Source organism: Dermacentor albipictus, chromosome 8 (assembly GCF_038994185.2).
Source record: "Dermacentor albipictus isolate Rhodes 1998 colony chromosome 8, USDA_Dalb.pri_finalv2, whole genome shotgun sequence".
Taxonomy (NCBI): domain Eukaryota; kingdom Metazoa; phylum Arthropoda; class Arachnida; order Ixodida; family Ixodidae; genus Dermacentor; species Dermacentor albipictus.
This window is the reverse complement of record NC_091828.1, coordinates 20856893-20880195: the sequence shown is the minus strand read 5'-3', so window position 1 is coordinate 20880195 and position 23303 is coordinate 20856893. Positions and strand designations below refer to the sequence as shown.

The 23303-nt window shown below is 49.1% G+C and overlaps 2 protein-coding genes and 1 long non-coding RNA gene across 4 annotated transcripts in view; 1 reads left to right on the top strand and 2 right to left on the bottom strand.

Annotated features, from left to right (window-relative positions):
- LOC139048658 (MIF4G domain-containing protein-like) overlaps nucleotides 1–23303 on the top strand; it is a 154743-nt gene that overhangs the window by 37518 nt on the left and 93922 nt on the right. The window lies entirely within an intron of this gene.
- LOC139048660 (uncharacterized) overlaps nucleotides 1–23303 on the bottom strand; it is a 384154-nt gene that overhangs the window by 336938 nt on the left and 23913 nt on the right. The gene's annotated exons all lie outside the window — the stretch shown is intronic.
- Nucleotides 2889–7027, bottom strand: LOC139048382 (uncharacterized). The gene is made up of 3 exons (XR_011507651.1): nucleotides 6462–7027; nucleotides 4534–4652; nucleotides 2889–4419 (listed from the first exon to the last, which is right to left on the bottom strand). It is a non-coding gene; the product is annotated as an uncharacterized lncRNA (long non-coding RNA).

Sequence of the window (23303 nt, the reverse complement as noted above, 5' to 3'; positions counted from 1 at the left end):
GATTTACGCTGCATTATAAGGACAACGTCTCTCAAAATGTCTAGAAGCACTTGGTTTGACCAAATTCTAAGAGCTCGGACTTATATCCTATTGATACATTTATTGAATTCAAATTTTCATTGTCATTAGATAGAACTATGGAAACCCTTATTCATCGATTAAGGCTAGGCACTGCCTACACAAAGCATTTCTTACACAGAATTGGCCGTGCGGAAACCCCCGAATGTGATTGTGGATTTGTAGACGAAGAACAATATCACCTCTTTCTAGATTGCCCACATCACGACACACCAAGAAGCCGACTTAAATCAGCGCTAATTAAATTAGACCGCAGACCTTTCAGTTTAAGGAAACTTTTGGGCCCTTGGCCAACAACGGCCTTACAGAAGAGTGCTTTAAAAGCACTAAAGACTTTTCTTGAAGACAGCGGCATTGTTGGATGTTATTAGCGCATTCATTGTTCTGTTCATTTCAATGTCACTCTATATATGCACCTGTTTGGGAATTATGTTGACTGTTATGTTGTGACTGTATGTGATAATGCATTTACACGATGTATGTACCACCCGCTGACTAGACAATGTGTTATTAGGCGACAATATCTTTTGTACTTTTGAGACTTTCATCTACATAAGTGTGGAGACATTTACATTGTATATTGTATGTACCATGTATTCCTTACGTCAGTCTTTCTGTGGAAACGTTACGTGATAAGTCCTGATGCTTGTGTGAAAAGACTATTTGATATGTAACCTTTAACCCTGTACGATGTATGACGGAACCACTCAAGAGATTAGGAGTAGCCGGCGCCTTAAACTATGCGCCAATTAACATCTCCTTATATCACATCAGTAAAAAAAAAAAGAGTAGCGGTGGCGCGTTGTGGACTAAAGTATCCGACCGAGAGTATACGCGCATAAAATCTAAACGATCGAATTATCACCATCATTACGTAGTGATCAATATGGCCGCTGAGGTAGCGGCTGAATGAATGAATGAATGAATGAATGAATGAATGAATGAATGAATGAATGAATGAATGAATGAATGAATGAATGAATGAATGAATGAATATGTGGTTTTTATTGGCACAAGGGCCAGGTATGGCCAAAGAGCGCCGTGCCAGTGTTAATGACATCGCAGTGGAGTGATGAATTCTATGAAGTTGATGTGACGTGGCTGTAAAGGGGCCTAAAAAACAGTCGTTGTGAAGTGCGCAAAATCTACGTGTAATAAGATTACGGCGATGACTAATGACATTTACTATGAGCCTTAAAGTACTGCAGTGCGAAAAATGATACGCTATACAAAACTTGTCAGATGCAAAGACTGGCCACAGCGCTACGACCTCACCAGAGCCCTTGAGACACAAGGGCCTGGAGGCTGTTGCGTGTGCCGAGGTATGCGTGGCCGGCAGGAGGTCTGGACCCCACTTCACGCAGAATCAGAGACGAGGAGAGCTTTCTCGGCGAAGAATTCTTTATACAGTATGTACAAGTTGGCGTGGTTAACAGGAGAGACCAACCGAGCAGCTCCAAGCTGCTTAAATAACACTTCCCCGTCCCCAGATTCCCCAGACAGTCCCTAAGGACGAACAATTTCGAGAGAGAGAGGGTCCGGGCAGCCTCCGTGGTCCCAACGCCGCTTTCAGTGGCCGGCGCCTCCGGGCACCGCGCTGCGCCGTCAGGCCAATCTGGCGGTCGGTCGGTATGGCGCGCCGGGCAAGTTCAATGGCCCGGCATACGACAAAGGGAACGAACGATCTGCAAGGCAAGGTGTCGAAACATAGTCCTTGGGTGGTCGGTAAAAGGGTTGCCCCTGGGCGCCGCCGCACAAAGGAAGGGGTGGGGTGCATTGCTGTCCGCACGAGGAGGGGCCGAATAGCAGTCGGTGAGCCGACGGCCGCTTCCGTCGTTGACGCCGTGCAGCCGCGAGGACACCCACGCCGTGCACTTAGTCGTCACGTGCCGGGCACCATGTGGGGATTAACGCTGCCTCCACGGTCGACACACCACAGCACTGGCCTCCCGTCAGGCAAATCCCAAGGCACAAACATAACAAGGCATGTGCTATGCGAAACAACTATATCACAGCGGCATCCTCTCAAGTGAGGCAGCGCTACGAATTAGTGGTCCTAATAACATGTAGGACAACATCATTCAAGAAACCGAGGACTGCTTTGGCGTTAAGCGGTTCTTTGCCAAGAAACATAGCCGGTTGAAGTGGGATACAATAGCGGTATGCCAGAGGAAAATGCTTCATTCTCTCAGCTTCGGCTTCCCGACTCTCCAGTAGGACGTGGACGGCGTTCAGCCTGTCCCCGCATCTACCACAAGTTGGAGGTTCATTTCCAGAAAGTAGAAAATGATGGGTCCTAAATGTGTGTCCTTTTCTGAGTCGACAGATTAGGACATCTGTTCGCCGTGATTTTGTTGCGGAGGGCCAAAAACCTAGCTGTGGCTTTATGACGTGCAGTTTATTTGTTTCTGCGTCCGACATGCGTTGCCAGTGGTTTCGCAGTTTATTTCACAAGAAAGGCTTCAGATCTGTGACAGGGACACCAGCTGTAGTATTAACAGCCTGTGATGCAATTGACGTAGCCATCTGATACGCCAGAACGTTACCCTCGATTCCCCTATGGCCAGGTACCCAGCATATAACGATGTGATCGTTAGCTAGATAAGCTTTACACAGCTCGGAATAGGGCTGAATAAGTACGGGATGTTTATGCTTACAGATTGACATCAAGGCCTTCACGACATTTAGGAAGTCTTCAGGAATTTCTGGCTACGCCACCGATGACTACAGATATCTTTATCATGTCGCCAGGTGACCGAGAGGCCGCAACTGGCAAAAAAAAAAGAGAAAGAAACGCGTCAGGCAAGGAAGCTTAGAACTGAGGTTTAACAGCGCAAAAAAAGACAAGGACACCAGGAAGTATGAACCAACTAGCCCTCATCAAGATCTTGCTAAGGAAGCTTACATTGTTTATTATCAATGGTGAATGAAGCAGTACATGCTCGCAATTTTCGTACAGGTCAGCTGGACTTAATGCTGTTAGTCACTAAGTTTACAATATGCAGAAACATAGATTGACATCTATTGAATGGAATCGGAAGCAGAGAGCCAACGAAGTTTTCTCATCGTGTTCGGCATGTCGTTAAATTAGGGAGAGCGAAGCTGCAGACAATATTTATGCCGGGCTACCCTCGTACTTGTAGTTACGTACAGTGGTGCTTGATGTGTTTCATACTATACGTATATTGTCTGCTTTTGACGATTTCAGCTAGATTAAGAAAGAAACATACAGTACCCGGCAAAGATTTACTGTCACCTAAATGAAAACTAACCTAGCGCTTATTCCAGTAGCTAGCCGCCGTAACCTCGCCTGTCTTTCGCTATTTCGCAAAAAAATTCCATCACATGACACTTCACGTTGACTTCATACTGCGGTGTCGGTACATTTCAAACCGCGTCGACCATCACAGTAAGTTACGAATTGATTCATGTTACAGACTTTCAATTTTTCATTTCCTGTAAATATCCAGGAATGTAACTATCGCCACTCAAGTATTGTAGCCATCACCGATAAGAAACGTTTTGTAAAGCTGTAGCCAACATTGTATAATCAGGATACTTATATTACCAGAACTCACTGCACTTTTTTGTTTGCTTTACTCTACTACTTTGTAACCACTCACCTCTTGAATATAAAATATAAATAAAATGAGCAGTTACTGCCAGATTCAGTCAACATGAAGTAGCATTGCCTCAAAATTGCATTGAGTGCATTTGGTCGTTTTAAAATTATTTGCATTAATTTTCATGTAACAAATTGTTGTGAGTGAGCATGCGACACCTGGTGGGAATGCCCGTCAAGCTGATTTGCAGAGAGCAGATGACCGAGTTCGTGCATTAGCAAGTTCGCTAATTGTTTCTGTTCTGGTCGTCATGGCTATAACGAATTGAAAAGGAACCAGTTGGCACTGAACATGACATGTTACTTCTTCAGTTGTCATAAGATGCCTTTAAATTCAAGTAAGCTTGTATGTAAAATTTTAGCATTCCAGGGTGGTACGATACAAAACTGTAGACGGCTGCTTTCCCGATACGGCTCACACCCCTCTATCTGGTAAACCTGCGAACGTTTCACTGTGAGGCACATAGTTCAAGAGGACCTGTTGTCATTATGCTGACCGCTGAGCTTCTTATGGCTTGGCGTGGGCAGCTTGCAAGCCAATAATATCTTGAAAGAGCGTAAGTTTGGGCATGTCGGTATTCCATAACGCTTACGTTTTTAGCGCACGAAAAGGGACGAGAGATAGAAATGCGCTGTGTCCGCCTCGCACTTCTGTCTCTCGTCCCTTTTCGTGCGCTAAAAACTTAAAAGTTATGCAATAATCTCTGTTGTCCGTCTTCCTGAAAAGAGAAATGATGAAGCCATGACAAACATGCAAGCAAAAAATTGTGAAGCGAAAGTTAGTCAAATAAATCAACAAATTATGGTTCTAGTTGAAGTGTTCAGAAGCATACCTTGTGATGACTTTGGCTCCTTAATGTAACTTCCAGGGGTGACACATTCACTGCTGTCTAGTATGTCCAGAGACAATAGAGTCCAAAGGGATCAGCAAACGTCAGCAGCGTCTTGGAGGCTGGAGTCGAAAGAAAAGAGCCTCAATTGCTGTGGTGTAAATGTGAGTGAGTTTGTGATCCATGTGTAAGTAAGAACTGTGCACAAAGCGCTCCATGACAGAAAAGCGCACAAACACAACACTGTTTCACGTGTGCGTTCCTTTCAACGGTGTCGTTGTGTGGGCTGTGCGTAGTGAAGCCACAACAAGATGACAATTTTTTCTACAAAATACTAGGCACTAAACACAGTCATTTCATTGTCTCACGTGCAATTACTCTAAATTTATCACCGGAAGTATATTTGCCACTAATGTGCAGTAAATTTATCGCAGTTTACCCTTTGTGCAGAAACAGGCAATACTGTTTATTATTTGCGCTGTACTCCGTGTTAGGAATTTTAGAAAAGTGGCAAAATAACAAGAGCTTCGTTTGAAATGCCTTTAAAGAGCAGTGTTTACAATTAATATTACCTTCCACTTCGCTACAGGAATCTGCTTTCTCCGCCTTGCACGCAAATAAATTCAAAGTTGAGCACGTGAAGCTGTGCTTCTGACGCACTGATACACGCGTCCAGAGGCTGCAAGGTTATTCGGCTTTCCTGTGTGGCCTCCAAACAGACTGCTAAGTTCCAGCGATGGATCATCACGCTAGCTGGCACATTTTTTTTTTTGTTCCAAGCAACACGTCATTATGCGGCCAGACGCGGCAGATCGCTAACGATGGAAGCCATATGGAGCCGTTATACCACTGAAACGCCGCCCCAGCTGATGAAATTCACCGTCTTTAAACACGGCCGCTTGGTGGCGGCTATAGAATGTTCGACGCATAAACGGGCTGATATATCATTGTCATCTAATGGAAACGAACCTGCGTGATGCTGCTCAAAGGAAGCGACCACACCGTTCGCAAATATCACCACTGTACATTTCGAATCGATAAACGGCGCGAACTGCAATCGATACCAGTGGGCTGCTGCTTATCACACTTCAGTGAAATCTCCTGAACCTTTATTCAAGTAATAAAGCACAGATGTTAATAAGTCCAATAATACAATGGTTCGCTTATTCGTAAAACAATGGGATGTTAACTATGTTTCTCAGTTATTATATGTATATTTATAAACCAAATGGATGGATGGATGGATGGATGGATGGATGGATGGATGGATGGATGGATGGATGGATGGATGGATGGATGGATGGATGGATGGATGGATGGATGGATGGTGTTATGAGTGTCCCCTTTGGAACGGGGCAGTTGGTTGTGCCACCGAGCTCTTGCTATTATACTGCCTAATGTCCTACCTAGGTTAAACAATAAATACAAAAAAAAACAATGAACTGCCACAACCAAATTTTCTGATCCCCTATTGCGAACTGTGCTTTTGTACGTACCCGTTTTTTGTTGTTTCCCCACTTTTCTTCCACCAATCTTCCAATCGCCTCTTACCAATCCTTATTGCGGACATGTTTACTTTTCCACTGCTCTCACTGAACCCAAGGGCTTCAAGGAGGCCAGTGGTGCCTAAACCGACCGCTGGGTAAATGCCTTCACATTCCAATAAAACATGCTCCATAGTTTCCCTAGCTTTACCGCAGCCAAGCACATGCTTCTTCCGTCTTATATCTCGCTTTATAGGTGCGTGTTCTAAGGCATCCCGATCTCGCTTCGAAAAGTAATGAGCTTCCGTTGGAGTTATCATTATCAAAGTATATCATTAAATATCAGTATCGTATATTATATCAATACAATATATCACTATATGTATTAAATATTCAGCCGCGTTGAGCGCCCCTAGCAAAAACAATTACGAACTAAAGTATGCGTACAAATTACAGTAGCTCCACTTGCGCGCTTCATGCTGGAACGTGCCGCGGTTGATTGTTCGCTCTCGGTGGCGGTCGCTGGAACCATAGTTTCCTACTAAGGCTGGAACTTGAGGGGTGTGCGGGGCCTGGTGCTGCCGCGACCGAGCGACGGCGCACGCGTCCTCTGACAAGCGCCTTCCGCGTCCACTTGTTTGTGCTCTCCTCCTCCGGCGTGTCACCCACGTCTTCCTTCTTTCAGCGTGTCTCACGAGGGGTGCCCGCCGCCGAGGAACATGGCGGCCCGGGGGTGATTTTTCGCCCGAGCTCGCCTCGGCGCTGCCGGAATGCCAGCCGTTTCCGCCCTTCGCTCGCTGCGCGGGGGTCGCTCGCGATTTCAGTCGGCGTCAAGTTGGCCGCTCCGGCGCGTTTTTACCGACTGGTTACAGCAGCGGCGGTGGCGCGTCGAGCTCTCTCCGTTCTCTCTTTTTCTGCGTTCCGCTGCTTTTCCGTTACCTTTTTTCTTTTCGCTTAGGCCTTCCTGTCTCGCGCGTTGGCTCTTTGGCTTTTGTTTTCTTACGTTCGGTTACAAATAGTTCCCGGGAGTTCTTTCGCCAGGCGCCGTCGCTGCCCACTCTCGTTTCGCTTTCGTTCTTTTCTGAAGCAAGCCCCCCACATTTTTTTTTTTTTCGCCACGGACGTCGTTTCAGGGGGAGCGTTGCAGCTGTTGCGCTGCTGGCGCAAGCGTTTTCTGCAGTGGTCCGGCACTGACCTGCCGCAATCTTGCGCTCGCTTCCAGAGACCGGATAACTTTTTTCATTAGGTGAGCTCACAGCTGTCGATCCATGTGGGCCGATGGCGCCTTGAAACCTACGCCATACCAGAAGTGCATCGCCGATTGCGTCATCTTGTGCCAAACCATCGAGCTCCGTCAACCTGCGCCAAAGCACCAATTTCGAATGAAGCGGCCAACTTTAGCAGGATGTGCTTGTTCATTGGCAACCAGACAGTCCTTAGACATTCGTTGGCTAGCGCTTAGCTCTGCGGTCCGAGTCTCCGTTTCAGCATCGCCGTCTTTGGAGTGGTTGTGCATAATTGTAACTAGGCCACAAGAAAATCGAAAGCGATTTGTGCTACACAGTGCATTAGGGTTAACAGAGGGGCCCGATTTGTCTTAGTCATATCATAAGAAGCCAAGAAACACCGACAGTGCATTACGAATGCTTTATAAAAGCGTTTGCGTGTATGCAAATCAGCTGAATGTGATTTGAACTGGCGCTCATTTCACTGGGAAGGAAAGAACGATTTTGCTCAGCGTGTAGCTCGTCAGACTCGTTGTGTACGTTTCAACAGTCGACATTGCTCCCTCATTGGCGCATCTGCGTCTATTGCTAGCGCCGTGCGTTTGACGTTATATATCTATTTCGCATGTGCCGTCAGCTTACCATTTTCAGAGACTAACATTCTCGGCCCCATGCATCGCAGGCTTACAAAGCAACGCGGGCACTGCTACGTTTCGTGAAAGCGACTGGCCTCAGCGACCGATTATAGGCGTGAAGTCACGGGCATCCGCATGTACTCACACCGACTGTGCGTTCTTCCCTCTCCTTTCTTTTCTTCCCTTAAACCCCTGATTCCCCTGTGTAAGGTAGCAAACCTGGACGTGCGTCTGGTTGACTCCCATACCTTTCCTTCCTTCCTTTTCATCCTCCTCCGTTGGCGACAAATATCCAATGCATGGCAACCGCAATCGTCGCTCGAATTTGCGCTGAGTCTACACTATGTTCTGCCCGACCACACCACACAAAATCAGGCTCTTGCCGTGGCAGGACGCAAGCAAAGGACGTGATGTTTCATGTCTAGTCCACCTTACAGCGGCCAAATTGTGGTCGTAATTAAACGTCCGGCGAAAGGCGCAGACGTCTGCAATTGCGTTCGCGGTGACGATGTTCAAGATGCGACTTGCGCAGATCGAGTCCCAAAATTTTAACAAACCATCGTTCGGCGCACGAAATTGCCATTTTGCGCTGGCTTCATGGCGCCTGTGGCGGAACCGCGAATGAGCCCCAATAATCGAGCTCATTCCATATATGGGTCGACGACGCAGATCGGAAAGCCGGTGGGCATTTTTTATGCCATTGTTGTTTTCAAAAATATCTTGGAGCTCTTTGTTGGCAAGAGATAATGGCCAACGTGCAATGTATGCGACACTTTACATTTATTCGGGGCTATTCTGCTATCTCGACCGAAGGTCGCCGATAATTAAAAAAAAAAATTGCCAGAGGGCACTACACAACTGGCGCGTACGGGTGTCGTTCGCGCTGGTCACTGGGAATACTTCTCGTTCGTTGAGCACGAATGCGTTCGTTTAGCTGAATTGATAAGTTTACCTAACCGGTGAGATGCCAATGAAAACGGTTATGGATGACGTTGACAAATGAACGATGTCGGCATTTAATACAACCTGGGAGTCGTGAAGACGCCTTTTTAAAGAGAATGAAAGCGCCTGAAGTAAATAAAAAAGAACGAAGAAAAAAAAAACGCCGTGACAGCCCTCCTGCGCACCATAGATTGCGTCCATCTTTACGCAAACCTCGTCAAACAGTGGCAACGAGCGGCCCCACTTTTTTCTCGGCAGTTTTTGGCGCGCGTCTTTGGTGCACACGCGAATTCCTGTAGCCGTTCGCTCTCATCTGAACCGTTACAGTTATATGTATTACTGATGCGCGGACGCGTTCGTTGTCACGTGGAATTCGAAAAAATATTCGGACCTTTTTTTTTTTTATTGGGAAAAAGGACTACACATGACCCAGGTCGCTATATACATTGTTATGATCGGTCATTTCTCGACGTATTCCACAAGCTTTGCATTGGCACCTTATTGAATAAGTAAGATAATAAATGTTAACGAAAATTAAGCATTAGTTCCTTGTTCAGAATGAAAAAAAAAACACTCGACTATCATAACGCAAGCCTATGAACGGAAAGCTCTCGGTTATTTTCTAGACCAGATCTAGTTCGCACATCCTGTATGCAATCTTATGGTGGTTTCTGAGAAACCTGTACGCGTGTTTCCTTGTAGCTTCATGTCACACTCATGTGCATGACAATTATTCCCTGTGATGAATTTTGCTCGCCTTGCATGCTTCCGCAGAACTGATCTGCATAATGGTGTTCTTCAAAGTCAAATAAGGAACTCATTTTCTTCGCATGCCTGTATTTCATTCATATTTATCTTTGCTAAGTTGCTCCAAGGCACATATTTACTGCTCCGAAACGGACAATTCATGCTCCAGACCTGCTCCAAAGAGCAAAATTTTCTGCTCCCAGAGCTGCTCCAAAGCTTCCTTGGCATCTTCCATTCCTGTATCAGCGACACCTTGCATTGAGCCAAGCCATTTACAGAGCTCTGGCAGTTCCGTTTACATCGCAGGGAACGCGGTACAGTCAACATACACACGAGTACATACACAAAGTAAGCACGGTTCATGACAAGCACGCGACGGCCCGGGATGAGTTTCGACGAGGATGCTACGGAGTCTAGACCGACTGCAACAAAAGCACGAGTTCGCGTTTCCGTTTTATTTCCCATCTATATTACCCCTCTACCCCTCTTCGGCATTCCCAGTATAGTGGGAATGCCGTGGTAGCACAATGAGTAGGATATGTAATAGAGGTGTTTATATAAGCGCCTCGATCGAGTGGCTAGGTGCGCAGTAATTTTGCTCCTACTCGTGGGCTTCTTTCACGCTGGGAAAAACTTTTGGGTAGCATGTACTAAGCTACAGAACGCTGCATCGGGAGTTTTTCATGTTGCTCTACAATTTTCTCATTGACACTTTTCGTCTAACTATTATAATTGATGAGTTTATTAAGGCTGATTATGTAATTAGGCGGAATGAAGCGACGGCAACCATTACCTTGGTTCTGTTCAGCTTAGTGGCATTTGCATATCTTTATATCTTGTTACGTTTCGCCTACGACGCGCGATATGGCCGGCGCGGATGCAACGGACGTCGGGGCTTCGTTCAAAGCGGCGGACATTTTGGCCCGTTCGGAGCGGCCGCGACGCATCCCCGCCGAGCGCGTCCCGGCATGTTCAGTGCCACGTGTCTATGTGTGTGCGTGTGTGTGTGTGTGCCCACGCTTGTCAAAGCGCGGCAGCCGGGGAGAGGAGCTCCCCCAGTGTGAAGCGAGGAGGTCTGACCGGCGCCGGCCCGGCTGATGCGTCACCTCCTTGTCCCAACGTGTCTCTCAGTCCGTCCGTCGCCGCTGTCACGTGGTGTCGTCCCGTGACCTTCCTTCTTGCCCGCGACGCCAAGAGTATAAGAGCAGCTGCCCCCGGACGCCATGAGAGAGGCTCCGATTTCTTCTGTTGAGTAACGTGGTCTCCCGTCTCTCTACTTCGGTCGACCCTGACCGCCCTCTCTTTGCGATGCTAGAATAAACAAGTTGTTCTGTTAGCAGTCGCCTCATGCTTTGCTGGGACCTTCGGATGCTTCCAGTGTGCCCCAGGCCGCCAGGCCAACGCTACCCTTGGGGCTTGCGACCCATTTGCAACAACGGGTATCAGCACTGAGGTTCCAACAGCTGGTGGCAGCGCTGAGATTCCATCAGCCGGTGCCACCGGTGCGGATCAAATAATCTTTTAATCTCTTTACCGTTGACCAGTGCATTAACGAGGAAGTGATTTTAGGCTATATGAATATGGCACATGGGATTCCTTCCCGTGGTACACATGGGATTCCTTCCCGTGGTACTCTTCAGTTTTCAGATGTGTCTTTAGTTTTGGACAAAACCTCGCCTGTTGGTAGCATAGCTCACGTGCACAGAAGGAATTGCTGCCGTACGATTATTCAAAGTTAGTTAGCTACGTAGCCCCTGAGTCTACTCTCGCGAAGTCTTTCCCTCGCGCGATGCAGGCTAGCCAACCTATTGGCGAGGCTACACACACAGCCGGCTACCCGAGCTCGGTCGTAGGGGCGGTGTCATAAGGATTGCTCTCGAACGGAAGCAAAGCGCGTGCCCTGACCGAAAAAAAGGATGCAAACCCGCAGTGCTGCCATACCTCCACAAACTTTCCCACAACTTGAATAAAGTCTCAAATAGGTTGTCCGTGCCTGTTGTTCACTCGGCGCCACGCGAGTTGGCTGGACTGTTCCCGCGCATTAGCGGCGTTGACAAAAAGTCCGCACGCGAGAAAAACCACGCCAGACCGTACGTGAAATGTGCGACGGGCGTTATATACGAGGTACCGCTGAAATGTGTCAAGTACTACGTGCGCCGAACGGGCAGACGTGTCAACGATCGGGCACGGGAGCGTTGTCTATCGCGAACAACGGTAATGCGCACTTGCCGGCGCATTGCATGGTTTGCTTGGCCGGCTGATGGGAGCCACTGCTGCGGGAAATTAAGATAATTGGCAGGAGTGGTGATTGGTTGGCAAGATAACTTTTGGAGGCATACCACATAAGGGAGATACGCACGAGCTGCATTAGGGATACGTCTGTTGTTCTGATTGACAACCAGAGGCAGCTGCTAAAAAGGTGACTGTATAGACGGCACTGGCGTACGCATGCGCATTTGTTGGTTCAGTGCAAGCTCTGCTGTAAGAATAAAACAGTTCAAGCTCAGCTCTCGACCTATCGTTTCCTACTTTTCTTCCCAAGCCTTTATTCCCTGTTAGCGCAACAATATATTCCTTAGATCCCAATCAATCCGCCCAGCCACAAGTGCTGCTCAAAGACATTGTGTGGGAAGCGTGTGGTTCAACCGGCGACCGCTGAATAGATCTGACATTCTTGGCGGTCCCTTAACTATTAGATGTAAAACCAGCTACATGTTTTCACAAATACAGATACGTCTTGCGGGGATTCGGGCGCGACTTAACTCCGGCTGCCCCATACAGCTGCTTTTACGATGTTTCCTTTCCTTCGCGACGCAGCTGTATAGGCCTGTGTTCGCACTAGTAAAATTTCCATCATCTCACCTGCCTTCATTTAGTTGATTTCACCGCATTTCGCAACACCACCTAGCTAATCCACCCAATCCTCTCATTTCATTAAATATTCCTAAAGCTTCTTAATTCTTCCGGCAGCGTTATTCGTAATCGCCATCGACCTCCCCCTCCCTTCCACACACGTCACATATGAGGTGGCCGCATCGAAAACTGATTATTCTGGCTGTGAACGCGATATATGCTCCTGAATCTGGGATCGTGGCCGACATTGACTAGTGAAAAGCGCCCCGCCGACGTCCGCGTAGTAACCGGCAGAGCAAGCAGCTGAAAGCTCGCCGATTGCCGTTTTCGTCTCCAATCGTTTTTACAGCAAAGCTCTATATGCCTCTACCGTCCAAGGAAATTTTCGTGTCGTTGGCGTGGTAAGCAAGAAACTACCCATACGTGGGTCGATCCCGAAGACAGTGCGATGCCGGGCCGACCCGCGGCGGAGGTGAAGCAGGCGTTACGCACTCGCCATACGGGGGCCGATCCCGAATGTAGTGCAGTAAAGGCCTAGCCTCGTCGGAGGTGCAGTTCGCCATTAAGGCGCCCACATGCACAGCTTCTCTGGTCATCCTTTTTCACAAAGTGGAAGGGCATTGAGTTTTTTTTTTATTATTCCCCGTGCTGAAGGGAATGTTGGCACTTGTGGAAGGCTGCTATTTAAGAGGTGCGCCCCAGACAATGCAAAAGTTCGAAGCAAAAAGATCAAATAATATAGCTGCCTAAATAAATTTCAAGAGCCCAGGCACGGCACAAATGCGCAAGATAAATGCTCCTGAGCAGTTCAGAAGACACCAAGGTTCTGTTTATGAAATCGCAAATGGCGTTTCTCGTTAGTGCTCTGTTCTATAAGCACAGAACCGCCGAGCGCGTGCACAACAGCTATAGGGAACAAAAGGGAAAACGAGAATACGCGAATGCCTAAAAAAAAAAGAAAAAAAGAAAACGAAATATTTGTTCTCAAGTATGACAGGCCGAAAGTTCTGGAAATGAAATTTAGCAATATCTTGATATTCCCTATTCTTAAAGAATCTGTACTAATGCGCGTGCTCCACTGTGTTGATATATTTCTGATGGCTAAGTGCACCCAACATTTTGCATACTGGTTATGGTCCCTTTCTTCATTGTAGCTTTAGTCTACAGATCGGGAGTGCCCTTCTATAGTCCGCAACTTCGCTGCTCCCTTCTTCAGGCACCAAGTTTGGTTTTATGGGCTCCGGCGCCTAGGTTCGTTAGCCCGACTCTGCAGGGCTTGTCATCGAATTTGCACTCGTCGACTCCGAAGCTGAGGCCGTCGCCCCTCTCCATGCTCCGGGCGAGCTCTCGCGCAATCGGCAAGCCTCGTCCGTCGCTTTGTTTCGCTCGGGCCTCAGTTAAGCGAATGAGGCTGGCCGTGCAGAGGAGACGATGCTCGAGACGAAGTCGTAGCCGAAGCACGTAGCGTCGGCACGGGACGTGTGCTGTGCGTGCAGGATGGGCTCCTCGGCGCGAGCTTGGAGCCGAGTTTCGTCAGCGCGGTCATGCGTAATCACCGGCGCGCCAGAGTAACACTGGAGACGCCGTTTGTATTCCCCCTGCCCGCTTAGGCTCCATTTTATAAAGAAATAAGTATAGACTCTTGCGCTTAAACAGGGTGTCTCAACTAACTTTAGTCAGCTTTAAAACATGCCGATGCACTCTAAGACGACACGACCGAGTGATTCTCGCTGATTCTCGGATGGAGTAAGTCGCACTATTTTTTGTGTTCTGCTTAATTGCGTAATTAGTCAATATTAATTAACGAACATCGGAAGCAACGAAGTTAGGCAAAAAATTGTCAGTTAGGAAGTTGTAGAGCGCTTAGCAAAACGTTCGGTTAAACAGTTTCGAACTTTTTTATATATGAGGAATTAGCGTTTTTCAGCTTACTTTGGATGCCCGCGAAATACAAAAAAGCACGTGACGTGCTCGTCGTGACTGCACCGCTTGCTCCGAAGCGTTCCGAGCACACACGAACCAAGCGCTTCTGTGCGGCCGCGGCTGAGCCTGCTTGTCTCTGTCACGAACCGCCGCGAGGGAAGAACACCGGTGGCGCAAATCGCTGCAGCCAACGCCCTCGTCACTGCCCTGTGGCCGCCCTGCTAGACGCTCTGTGTTCGTTTTTACGAGCAACGTTGGGGAGCGCTGCAATGACGACGCGCAAGCGGGCATGTCACGTGGTATTTTTCGTATTTCGAGGGCATCCTCAGTAAACTGAAAAACACCAATACCTTATAGAAAGTTGGAAACTGCCCAATCGTACGGTTTGCAAAGCGCTCTATAACATTCTGATTTGATTATTTTGCGTAACTTCGTTGCTTCAGAAGTTGGTTAATCTTTATTAATTATGCAAATAAGCAGAATACAAAAAAGTAGTGACTTACTACATGCAATAGTGAGCAACATGCACTTGGTCGCGTCATCTTGGAGTGCATCGGCATATTTTTAAACTCTGGCTAAAGTTACCTGGGACGCTGCTGTATACATTTAAGTTTATCGACTTTGCGATTGTCTGAAATAAGTATCGTTACGGTCTGCTTTCTCTCTCATGGTAATTATTTACTTTACATTTCTGAAGTAGAGGTCGGCGATATTTTGTTTGGCACTAATAACGAAAAAAAAAGAGTCATGGTTTAACGTGCTAAAAACCACAGGCACGCCGTACTGGGGGACCCCGTATTAATTTTGAACACCTGGGGTTACTTGACGCGCACGCGCACTGCAGGAGGCCCATCGAAATGCGACCACCGTGGCCGGGGATGTAATCTGTTAATTACACTGAATTGCTCATTGACTACCATGCATTTCTATACACATGTTCTTTCTTTTTCCGAATATTGCTTTGTTGGCAGTACTACGACGGTCAACCAGTTCGCCCAAAGCTGCTCACCCTTTTTCCGTTTTGTCGCGTGCAGTGTTGTCCCTCCCTCATTTTTAATTTGATGTCTGCAAGTTGTCGGTGTCATGGCCATTCGGAAAGCCTTTAGCTCGTGCGCACGTCTGGAACCTCGAGCGACCGGGGGGCAAAGGAGGAGGGCAAACGGGCGGGCAATTAGGCCTCAATAGGGCGTCGCGACGGAGGCACTGTGCGGCCGTTACCACGCGTGCAGCGGTGCTTGCCTGCGGCGCCGTCTGCTGTGCGGCCAGAGTGCCAGACGGAAAGTGAAGACGTTAGCGGTACGCTCATTTCCGCAGACGAGAAGGTTGGCTGCGAAGGTGCCCGAGAGGCTGCCGCTACTCGTAAGCCCGGCTCGCTAAGTACACTTCTGGGACGGATGTTCTGCGCTTCTGGATCGAAGACAGTGCGTACCATAACGTACATGGTGTCGCCCGAGAACGTGCAGATCTCGTTCCGCTTCCGGCACGACCACGCCAGCCGGGGGCGAGGACCACGTGCGTCTGGCGCAGTGGGCCTTCGGAAGTGGCCGCGCCGAAGCCTCCCCTGGCGACCGTGGCGTTGCGTAAGCGGCCCTGTGCAAGCGAAGGACCGCCGAAAACAGTTGACGTCACGGCTCCTCGGAGCGTGTTTCTCGTTTGTTTGCCCAGTCTCGCCTTCCTCGAGACCAACGCAAAAGCGGGCGAACCCGCGCTCGCAGTTTGCGTCGAGCAGTGTCTCGTCAGCTGCTTCTTCCGCAGCTCCGTTGGTTCTCCGACCTGGGGCTATTTCTGGGCCGCTACCCGCGATGGCTCCTTTCCACTGACATCTTTTGCTACACAGTGCGGCAATGCGAGGGGGAGGGGGGGTGCGAGTGGAGGGAACGCGCAGATGGGCGGGCGGCCGCCAACTCGCAAGGGCGACTTTCACTATAGCGTGCGGGCTCGGACGGCCTGGCAATTAATCGTCGAGTTTCGAGTGCCGCAAATGAGGCGACACCGTAACGTGTGTGTGTGTGTGTCTCACCGCAATCGGCCGCTAATGTTTGCTGGTTGACAGGCTCTTGCAAGCAGGCTCAATTCCGGTGAAGCCCCGGATTCAAAGTTTCATTCTGTAATAGTTAATTCAACTTACGCCTTGATCAACCAGCGTAAAGGTGTCACGCCTTAGCAGAAGATAAATTAACACTCCACACGGTACCTGTGTCCCGCAGAATTCTGTGGCCGCCTGTACAGTTCCAGGCGAGCGCTGTCGCAGCTTGAACAGCGTAGCGTAGCCACGGCTTGGCACGCATTGAAACCGGCGGTGCGTGCAGACGGTCCTAGTGAATATAGCGGGACGATGGCCGTGACTAGACTGCGCTTGCGGTGAGCGCCTTCGATGCTGGACGCGAAGGGCCAGCGCCACTCGGCGGCAGTTGCGTTCAAGTGAACACCGAGCACTGCTTGCGTAAACATTTGTTCTGTTGTATGGCAGCGGTTACTATATATGTGACCAGGTCTGTCTTCGTCCTTGCCACAGATGGTTTGCGAGATATGAGTGAGCTTAATTGGGGCAGCTGCATGTCGCGTAGAAACGATGGGAACGAAACTGTAGTCTGAAGTGCTATAGCATACGTTCTGCACTTGAGTTACGTAGCTTGTGCACGAGGAAGAATGAGTGTTCGTCGTCTACTATAAATAAAGGGATACGTGTTCTTTGAAAGCAGCTTGGGAGGATCTGTCGTCCATTGCGGGTAGCGGAAAACAAGTACCGAGGAAAAAGATATTCGAACGTGACTATCGCTAATCCTGTGTGGTGGTGTACGCTGCGGCCATTCCATATGGACGAGTCTCCTCCTTAATTCACCGAGACGCCGGATTCCTTGCTACTACTGTTGTGTCCCGCGGTCCGTCAGAGTGGGGGATACCACCCCAGCGACGTGCACTTGTCACACCTCATCATTCACTTCAAGGCAGCTCGCTTGAAGACAGCAACATCGTCTCTCCGGACCGTCACGAAGAGCCCGTCAAGGCCGTTATGGTCGGCCGTTCACTCAGCGACAGAACTCCGGTCACTGGTAAAGAAGTCATCGGAAACGAGCCGACGGCCTCGTCAAATGGGATGTTGTACGTCCACGCCGGAGGTGAGGTCCCTGCAAGGCTACGATTCTTCACACCTGTCAGCAGGCCAAATTGGCACGACCACGCCGGAGACGGAGTCAGTGTACGATCCCAGTTCCCCTGTTTGTGCCCAGTGATGTGCGTATGTCCGACAAAACTCCCGTCGGAGGGAAAGGGCAAGAAATATCTAAGTAGCGTGTTCATTGGCAGAAGATAAGGACGTTCGGGCGACACGTAATTGATTTTAGTAATTGGTATTTGTTGATAAGTGCAGTTTAAAGTCCGAGAGCGAAAGCTTGGTTGTGACAAGTTGCGGTACCGGCTTGGGCTTCGGAGTTGATCTCGACCGCCCCGTGTCCCACGACGTGCGGACGAGCTCTGCCGTGTCCTGTCCTGCGTGGCTGCGGCGCTTGGAATCACACCGCCGCTGGCGCCCCTCGTTGCTCTTCACCGCAGGGCTATGACACGTTGGCGACGCGCGCTTGCAGGGCTCGTAACCGCGCGCTTGCAGAAATGGTTTCCCCGAATTCACAGCTGCGACCTCTCGAAAATTGGCGTCTCCCTAGAACTGTGCCTTCTGGCGCGTGGAGGCAGAGAGGGCCGGTGCAACGCGTTCATCTGGGCTGAGCGTGCGCTGGTTGTCGTCTCGAAACGGGCGATAGCCACAGGCGGGCCGATTCGAAGAAAGCGTGGCACATAAGCCGGAACAGCGGAGTGGCTACACTGCGGGCACGTCTCGCGCTTGTGGCGAAGCGACTCGGTCCCCTCCCCCGACGCACGTTTTCTGTTGCGGTCAGGGGTGTCCGCTGTGCCGCCGGTTGCGCAGTGCCGCCGCGAACCTCATCATCACGGCGTTGGCCGGGGTGCCGGCCAACGCGGCAGCTTCCCCTGCCTCGGTTGCAGCGCCGGCGGCGGCGGCCGTGAGTTCGCGCAGCAGCGGAAAGCTTTTCACGACCCTCCTTCGAGTCGAGGCACTTTTCGCGCTGCCCCTCACGTTTTTCTTCGGCGCCACACGGACCGCTGTTCTCCCGCGCTGCAGCTTTCTCCCGACGGCCGCCCGGCGTTTCGGGAAGCCGCCCCGAAGGGGGTTCGTGCTCCGCCGTAAAAGCGAACCTCGGGCAGACGAGGTGAGGACGGAAGGGGCGTCGTGAACGTGAGCGAATTTTTCTTCTTCTTTCCACTCTCTCGAAATGCTTCAAAAAAAAAAAAAATCCGCGGCCGTTGTCAACGCAGTAGGAAGTGGAGGTGAACGCGAGCCCGGAGGCCAATATTTCGTTAAAGGCGTTTTGGTTAGCACCGCTGTTTTGGCGGCCCGTGCGTGGTAAGAGAGAGAGAGAGAGAGAGAGAGAGAGAGAGAGAGAGAGAGAGAGAGACGGGTTCGCTTGAAGTTCGGCCCGGCCGCCTGGTCACGCGAAGGCGCAACTAGCAATATGTCACATGCTTGCTGCGTGACAATATCTAAATAACAAACACGACTGGAATACAGGCGTCGAAACGAGGGCACGCATCAACATCCCGCGCAGGCGGGACATGCCACTTGGTTCATTGAGCATGAGCCAGAATTTTTAATTAAAACATTGCAGCGGAGGTGCAGCGGTGTGCGTTTACAGTTGGCAGTGTTACAAGCAGTTTTCAGCGCATACGCGTCACTTCCAGTCGTGTCTGGGCTTGCACTTCTGACTAGGGACTTTTTTTTAATGGATTAATTGGGAACCTCATATCGATTAACTCTTTCCGTACCACGCCCGTTGAGCATCGTTAGCCCGCTAACTGTGGTTTGAAGCGCCGGTTTCGAGACACTCCGCGCCGCTCACGGACACACTGCGCCGTAGCACGTCGAGGAGGAGGACCATGTTTTTTAATTTTCTAAGCGGTTGGCTTCCCCCCCCCCACCCCCCCAACCACGTTTTAATTTTCGAACGCACTCCCAACTATAGTGCACTGCAGCAGGGTATCTAGTCCACTACGCTCCCAACTTCGACGATCGTGGAGGAAGGAGAACTTCCTCCGCGTTGGCGATCGTCAAAGCACAAAGCGAAAGATGGCCGCCTCCGGGAGCTGCGCGCGCGCCTCGACAGATCTCGCAAGTCCGCTCCGTTAGCGGCTGGCCGGGTCGGGCAGCGCAGCGGGTCTGAGCATGCTCTTCGTACGACCACGGCGCAAGCCCGGCACGCCGAATTGCAGAGCTGGCACTTGAACTTTTGCACTCGAATACCTGTTTGATGAAAAATTCCGATCTTTTCGGAGACAGTGCCAATTAGACGGCAATATATTTTGTATGCCTCGTAATTTTTCTTACATTTCTTTTGCTTACTAGATACAAGCGTGTCTTTACAAGCTTTCTTAAATTTTATCCCACAATCTTTATTTTGGCAATTCGTATCTTTTTTATGACATACATCTCGTTAACAAAAACTTTATGCGTGAAAAGTGCATTCATTCTGCCTTTTGTTTGGGGTACGTAACATATTAAATGCGGTAGTTCCTCAAAAAAAAAAAAAACAGAGAGCTGTCGTAACCTACAAAAAAAAAAACACCTGTTCTCCCCATGATAGGGAAAGAGTCGAATACCTTAGTCGAATGCGATAGGATTGAGGAAATTACGCACGGGATCTATAGGTAAGTCAATAAGAATTCGGATGTATCTACATAAAATTTACAGAATAAACGAGGACCGCTTTTTGAATCGCCAGTTGTTTGTGTTCACTTCGGATTTGATATTTGTCGTTCTTATGTTTCCTTAATTTGCTTTTATTTGACTTAAACTTCCATTATTTTAAACTAAACTAAACTAAACTTATTGTTATCTAAACTAGTGTTTAACAGTCTCGGAAGAGAACAGCAGTTTACGATAAGTAGCGAGGCACTGGAAGTGGTAAGGGAATACATCTACTTGGGGCAGGTAGTGACCGCGGATCCGGATCATGAGACTGAAATAATCAGAAGAATAAGAATGGGCTGGGGTGCGTTTGGCAGGCATTCCCAGATCATGAACGGCAGGTTGCCATTATCCCTCAAGAGAAATGTGTATAACAGCTGTGTCTTACCAGTACTCATGTACGGGGCAGAAACATGGACGCTTGCGAAAAGGGTTCTACTCAAATTGAGGACGACGCAACGAGCTATGGAAAGAAGTATGATGGGTGTAACGTTAAGAGATAAGAAAAGAGCAGATTGGGTGAGGGAACAAACGCAAGCTAATGACATCTTAGTTGAAATCAAGAAAAAGAAATGGGCATGGGCAGGACGCGTAATGAGGAGGGAAGATAACCGATGGTCATTAAGGGTTACGGACTGGATTCCAAGGGAAGGGTTCAAGGAGGATAGTCTGATTAGACTTACGCACGCATTTGTATTATGTCACTTTACTTCTGTGGCGGCTATGCAGAAGTAGAAACCATCGGAGAAGCTTCACACGCAGATTAGGAAGATCACGAAGAAAGTGTTGGGAGTGCCAGTGTGCACCAGCACCGACTGACTTCTTCAGCTGGGATAATACTTTGGATGAGGTAGCTGAGGCTCAGGAGAGGACGCAGATGGTGCGTCTCTCTACGACTAGCACGGGTCGGCAGATTCAGAGATAGTTAGGTGTTCCTCAGGAGATTTCGCAGCTTCATGTCGGTATTCCCTTGAAGGTCCGTAATCGGTATCACGTCAAGCCTCTTCCCAGTAACATGCATCCGGAGCGAAATGTTCGTAGAAGAAAGGCCAGGGGAGCTTGCCTGCTGAGACTCATTCGTGATGAGAATCAGAAGGTTGGCTTTGTCGATGCTGCTTTTAACGAGGAGAGAAAGGTGTTTACCATAGTTGTCGTGGACAATGAGGGCAGTCTCGTTAACGCTGCTACCGTTCGGACTGATAGGTCAGAGGTCGCGGAGCAAGCGGCTATTGCGCTCGCCCTGGTTGACAGGCGCAGGCTTTTTGTATATAGCGATTCAAAGTCGGCCGTTAGGGCCTTTGAGAAGGGCTCGTAGGCTAAGGTTGCTTTTAAAACTATGCAGACATGTAAGATCTCTCAACACTACTTATGTTGGTTCCCTGCTCACCTTGGGATGATTGAGGGAGCCCCTCCGAATCTCGATGAGTCCGCTCATGAGGCAGCGCGATGATCTTACCCTCCGCTCTGCCCCACGCCACGGCGTGGCGGTACTCCTCGAGAACAGAGACTCCCCTTCCACATACAATGAAATCACGAAGTATTTTCTTAATCGCAGGTTTACGGTTTGCCGCATCCTAAACTAAACAGGGCTCAGGCACTTACATTACGCTTACTACAGACTGGTACTTATCCTTGCCCACGGAGACTGAACATGTTTTATCCAGAGACGTATACTGAGCCTTATTGCCAAGATTGTGGTGCTTTAGCCACGCTCGAACACATGCTCTGGTCTTGCGAAAGAATTGAAGACTCGGCGAACAAGGATGCGTCCAGGTGGTAGGCTGCATTTCGTAGCCCGGGCCTGGATCAACAATTCTGGACTGTCCAGCAGGCCCACGACGTGGCCGTGAGGCTTGGCCTTCCGGTCCCGAAGTGGGGGCGGCCCGCTTGGTGGTTAATTATCACTACTTGCAGGACCAAATGAAGTTTTCCATCCATCCATCCAAGGGGAAGGGAAGCGTAGCAGGGGACAGGTGAAAGTTAGGTGGGCGGATGAGATTAAGAAGTTTGCAGGGACGACATGGCCACAATTTGTACATGACCGGGGTAGTTGGAGAAATATGGGAGACGCCTTTGGCCCTGCAGTTGGCTTAACAGGCTGATGATGATGATGATTGTAAGTACCTTTCTTGTATTTGTATTATTTGTTTCATTAACTTCGTGTATTCTAATGCCTGTCACTGCTATATCGTCATAATGTATTAATAACTATTTTGTTAAATTACTAATAGGTCTCCCTGACAGTTTTTGTAACTCCGGGACCACCTTCTGTACTAATGATGAACGGTGAAATGAAAGTGAAACATGGTCCCAAGAAAAATGCACTTTTCCCGAGTGGGCACATAAAGCGTGCCAAACTCACTCAGTCCAGCCGCCAAGGCAAGGAAACGTGATTGTTCCCTGTAGTGGGGAACAGTTCCTTTCCTCGCTTATTGAAGCCAGGCGTACTACGTCAACTGTGGTTGAATGACTAGCCTGAATTTGTTTGACCGAATAAAAAAAGGAGATTCGAGTTGCAGTTAGAAATACTTTTATTCGAAGCAACAACATCCAAAATTTTTACTTCACCCTACGGCGACCAAGTATGTTTTAAAAAAGTTTGTCAGCGTAAAGAGAAAACGAAATATCATTTCACAAATTAAAAAGTGCGTAGTTTCCTGTTCCGAAATATGTTCTGTAACGAAAATGTGTTTTCAGCTATTTCTTGCAGTATGGTTCCGCACAGTCTATAATTCGCAAGCGTAGGCCATTGCAGAGCTGCTGAGCACGAGGTCGTGGGATCGAAACCCGGCCACGGCGGTCGCATTTCGATGGGGACGAAATGCGAAAACACCCGTGTGCTTAGATTTAGGTGCACGTTAAAGAACGCCTGGCGGTGGAAACTTCCGGAGTCCCCCACTACGGCGTGCCTCATAAAGTGGTTTTGGCTAGTAGAACTCCATAATTTTTAAATTTTTTTTAGGCCATTGTGAACTGGCGCGGTGACTCGGCAAGCCGTCTATACGACGCGGAATATCGATAGCCTCTGTTTGGGGCTAGGGAACACTTGTCAACAGCACGAGGAAGATTAGATTATACGTACGAAAGCAAGTGGCTGTCAACTTTCCAGCGCTTAGAGCGAAGCAAGCGTACGGGCTGCGAATCCACGTGACGTCGCACTGACGTCAACAGCGGCACAATTTCGGCGTGAAATCCATAGAAGCGTCGC